At 40.1% G+C, this 5,182-nt stretch overlaps 1 non-coding gene across 1 annotated transcript; it reads right to left on the bottom strand.

Moving 5' to 3' along the window:
• Positions 1 to 3,672: 3,672 nt before the first annotated feature.
• Positions 3,673 to 3,779, bottom strand: LOC141723179 (small nucleolar RNA R71). Its single transcript, XR_012576167.1, has one exon. It is a non-coding gene; the product is annotated as a small nucleolar RNA R71 (small nucleolar RNA).
• Positions 3,780 to 5,182: the final 1,403 nt, after the last annotated feature.

Below are 5,182 nucleotides of genomic sequence, written 5' to 3'. Positions count from 1 at the left end.
GAAAACTCTATTTATGTACCAACAAAGACTACAGAGAGGTAGGAGCAGGCAAGGGAGAGAAGGGAGACGAGTGATAGCGAGAGATCTTGATGGAGGAATTTGGTAGCAACAAATTTTGAGGTTTGTACCCGAAAATAGGATCTGTGACTATGGTTCTTTGTTGGAAAATGTGAACAGTGTTGGGTGGTTATGATTAATGGTGGCTGAGATTGCTTAGGGTTAGTGGTGGCTCATTCGCGTTCTCAACTTATGACCCCTTGTAATTTGCCTACGTACCCCTATTTACAGGGAATCAAGCCAACATAGTTCTTGGGGAACAAGAAACCTAATGGGCTTATATTTCTCATCTCGAGGCCTAGTAGGAAACCTATTAAAAATTGTCTTCTATTAGCTTTAGGAATTTCCGACGATGAGGCCCAACCACAACGGCTCAAGGCTCGTATTTGGCTTCGAGACTTCACAGATAAGGCATCTCCCCGACCGAGGATAACCCTCCGCTACCAGCTATTTCTCTAGACACGAACGCAGGTATAGCCGTGATTCACCCCAAATATTGGGCGCATCCTTGTTCCCCGGATAAGGAACCCCTACCAGATTACGGGCCAAGTGATCCCAAGCTTTCGGGAGCAAAGTGCAGGACACTCCGAAGTCTCCCAACGAGGACACTTGTTGACTACAGAGACAGAGCTCTCAAAGCACATACCAGTGTTCGCCCCACATCCCTAATTAGGACACTCATTAACTACAGGAGGAGGCCTTCTATCCAGGCATTCCCCTGGAGGTCTCTGACCACGAACACCGATTTTTTCTGATTACATTACAAAATGGAGTTCTTCAATAGAGTACCTACAGTAAATATGTTATTAATAATAATCTTCTCCAAACTTGAAGCATCCAAATAATTCGTCCAAGTAATATGTTGATTTTCCTCCCAAGTTAATCTTTCAAATGAGGGCGCGCCCTAACACTTTCATGTGTTGGTGCCACCTCAAGAAATTTGTCATATACTTCTCTGTCTATAAATAAAGGGTGCGCCCTGTAGTATAAGGAAGCCAAGACTTTTCCTTTTAAGGGTGCACCTTATCCCTCTTACAGAATGGGTTGCCCCATAATAAACAGGGCGCGCCCTAACTTCTTGGAAAGTTAGTGCCTTTCTTATCTTGCTATTATTAGGGTGAGTGCTAAATATTTCAATATGGCCTCAACTATCATTTTAAGAGGGCACACTCTTTCCTTTTTAGGAATATACGCAAACCCTTATTCTTGTTTGGATTACTGTACCTTTTACCTAATTTCATTCAATTGACCCGAATTTGACCCGAATAATCTTTGTACCAAATTTTGGGCATAACAACTACCCCCCAAATTCCATATGTTATTGAAAATGAGATTGGAATTTTTAACTTTCTTAGTATTTATAAAATTTGTGCAAGAACTAATCCATATGGCCCGTCTTCTTTATAGGGCGCGACCTCTGAATTTGAACAATCACTTTTCTCGGGAGTAATGATGGACATGATTGACGTGACGTGCCAGCTGTCCCACTGTTGAGTGGCATTTATGAAACTTTATTATGCTCCGTAAAGCTTTGAATTGGTGTATTTATACTCAAGTTATTGGTGTTTTAATGTGTTTTATAGTATTTTTGCATTTTCAGGCATTCTCCAGGTAATCAGGTGAATTAGCATTGTTTTGGTGCTAATTTGGTGTTAGGAAGGTGTTGGAATAAAGCTAGTGGAAGACCAGCTTAAATCAAGAAGGAGAAAAGAAGAAGTCAGTTTTTGGGTTAGAGAGTCAGCGCACCCGCGCTGTTAAAGCGTGTGGCCGCACCCAAACATCAGAAACCCAGCGCGCCCACGCCGGTGAAGCGCGCGACCGCGCCGTGTCGGGATGCAGAATTCCTGAATCTACTCAAATTCTTATTGGGAGACTTCTACATTGCATGGGGCTGATATATAATCATAACTTTAGGTTATTTTTCATATCTTATCAAGCAGAGACATATCAGAGCTAAGGAGAAGACGGCAAGAGACCTATAACACAACTCAACAAAGGCGAAGATGATCTAGTTTATTCTTTTGAATCTCTATTTTGAGTTGTAATCTTGGATGCTCGTTTCTTGTTTTGTTGAACCTATACTCTTGTGTTAACTTTTTTTTATTATTCGTTATAAAGACTGTGTTCATTATACCATGATTTCATAGGAACCCACGTTGATGATAAGTCTGATTATGGGCTAATCGTTATTGTGGGGTTCTAGCAGATTTTATTTATGGATTTCTTTAGTTGATTTGTTTCGATGCCTTAGTGTGTGGTAATTGTATGATAACCTAGTATTGGCTGTGCTTATTTGTCTTATGAGCATCACGAACTTATAAGATAGTGTGTTAATCTTTAATGAAGCGAAAGTGAATTTAAGGGTTTAGAACTTGCCATGCTAGCATAGGTTCATGTATTTGTTATGCATAATTAGTAGGTAATTTTAATCATCTTACTTGCCCTATGTAATCAAGGTAGATAACTTATGCTTAAACCGTTATGTTATCAAATTCTATAGACTTATAGGGTCTCAATATAATTGGTGTCTATTCAGCTTCTATCTCTTTTGTGGATGTCTGGTAGTATGGTATTCGTGCAACGAAAGTTGGCATTTATCAGTTTCGTGTTGTCTGATTAGTGTCATCACCATTACATGCTAAGGTTAAGAACGAAAAGGCTATTGAATGAAGTATTTAATGAAGTTAGAATCCCATGTTTATCATATATATTAATTCAATCATTCTTATTCTCTTAGTTATAATTGTTAGTTTAATTATTAGTTATAAACATCCTCAAATTGTTATTCGTCTTAGCATTGAATAATAACCATACATTGTTGCTTAAGTGCATAAATTATAAAGATAACCTAAACCAGTCTCTTTGGGAGCGAATTTGATTTATATCTTATACTACTTGCGAACGCGTATACTTGCGTATAATTTTAGCGCGTGTTTAGCGACTAACAAGTTTTTGGCGCCGCTTCCGGGGACTCGGTGTTAATTTTTAGTTTATGTGTTTTCCATCAGTGGTCGTTAAAGTTCACTAACTCAGACATTATTACTTATCTATTTCCTTGTCTTATTTCAGCTACTCTAGCAAGGGTGTATGTATACGCGTTCGCGGTCTCGTAAGAGAACTCTGGATAAAGCCAAGGAAGAATTTATGGTGGTTCGAAGGGAAGTTTTTGAAGAAGAAAAGAAGGTAGAAGAAGAAGAGAAAGTCGAGGAACCAGTTTTAGTAGTGATGAAAGATCAAGCAGAAAATTTTAAGGCTTTGATGGACTATTCTCAGCCTAAGATTAATGACATTCAATCAAGCATCATCAAGCTAGCCATTAGGGTTAACACTTTTGAGATCAAGTCAAGCACGATTCATATGATACGAAACTCAGTTCAGTTTGGGGGTTCTCCTACTGAAGACCCAAACATGCACATCAGGGATTTCATCGAGATCTGCGACACTTTCAAGTTCAATGATGTGACAGAAGATGCTATCAAGCTGCGACTCTTCCCATTCTCTCTGAAGGATAAAGCTAAGTGCTGGTTACATTCTCTACCAGCAGGGTCTATTGCCACTTGGGAAGATCTTGCTCAAAAGTTTCTCTCTAAATTCTTCCCTATGGCGAAGACTGCTGCAATCAGGAATGCTCTTACTCAGTTTGCTCAACAAACTGGAGAATCTCTGTGTGAGGCTTAGGATCGATATAAGGAGATACTAAGGAAGTGCTCACACCATGGCATGCCTAATTGAATGATTATAAACTCTTTCTACAATGGATTGGGTGCTACTTCCAGACCCATGCTCGATGCAGCATCAGGAGGAGCCTTGTGGGCTAAGAGCTATGATGAATCTTATGAATTGATCAAAGATGGATGCTAATGAATACCAAAATCCTTCTCAGAGACTGACTCAGGGAAAAGTAGCCGAAATTCTGGAGTTGGATGCAGCAACTGTTATAGCTGCCCAACTTAAGGCTTTGACGATGAAGGTGGACACTTTGGCTAATTATGGAGTTAATCAAATCGCTAGTGTCTGTGAGCTTTGTGCTAGTGCCCATGAGACTGATCAGTGCACAATTTCTATTGAATCAGCTCAGTTCGTAAGCAACTTTCAGCGTTTGCAGCAACCTGTGCTAGCCACTTATTATCCCAACAACCGCAATCATCCTAATTTCAGTTGGAGCAATGCTCAAAATGCGGTTCAACAACCTTATCAGCAGTATCCAGCTAAGCAGTACAACCCCTGGTTTTCAGCAACCGCAATATGCACCAAGGCAACAACTCCAGCAGCAACAAGCTAATAAAAAATCTGAATTAGAGGAGTTGAAGCTTATATGCAAAGTCAAGTTATTTCTATCAAAAACTTGGAAAATTAAATTGGATAAATTGCCAATGCCTTGCTAAATCGTCAACTTGGTACATTACCTAGTGACACTGAAGTTCCAGGAAGGAAGGAAGCTAAGGAGCAGGTAAAGGCAATCACTTTGAGGTCTGGAAGGGTTGCGAATCCCGAACAAACTCAAGTTTCAACTGAAGAAGCTGGGGCTGAAGAAGAAGTTAAACAACAGGAAGTAGAAGTGGAACCAAGGAAGACTACTGTTTAGCACACTTCTCCTGAGGTTAATACAGGGGAGAAATAGATCTATCCTCCACCGCCTTTTCCTAAGCGGCTACAGAAGAAAAAGCTGGACAAGCAATTTGAGAAGTTTCTGGAGGTGTTCAAGAAACTTCATATCAATACCTTTCGCTGATGCTCTTGAGCAGATGCCTAGTTACGCAAAGTTTATGAAATGTATTCTCTCTCGGAAAGTGAAGCTAGATGATTTAGAGACTATCGCTCTCACAGAGGAATGCAATGTTGTACTGTAACAGAAGTTGCCTCTGAAGCTTAAAGAATCGGGATGCTTCACTATTCCGTGTACTATTGGAAAAGTGTGTTTTGACAGATGCTTATGTGACTTGGGAGCTAGCATCAATCTGATGCCTTTGTCAATCTTCAAGCAGTTGGACTTACCTGATCCAAAACCGACTTATATGACTTTGCAGTTGGCCGACCGTTCTATTACATATCCGCGAGGTATTGTGGAGTATGTCTTGGTCAAGGTTGATAAACTTATCTTCTCTGCTGATTTCTTAATTCTTGA

Source organism: Apium graveolens, chromosome 4 (genome assembly GCF_009905375.1).
Source record: "Apium graveolens cultivar Ventura chromosome 4, ASM990537v1, whole genome shotgun sequence".
NCBI lineage: Eukaryota > Viridiplantae > Streptophyta > Magnoliopsida > Apiales > Apiaceae > Apium > Apium graveolens.
This window is presented reverse-complemented; position numbering and strand designations above follow the sequence as displayed.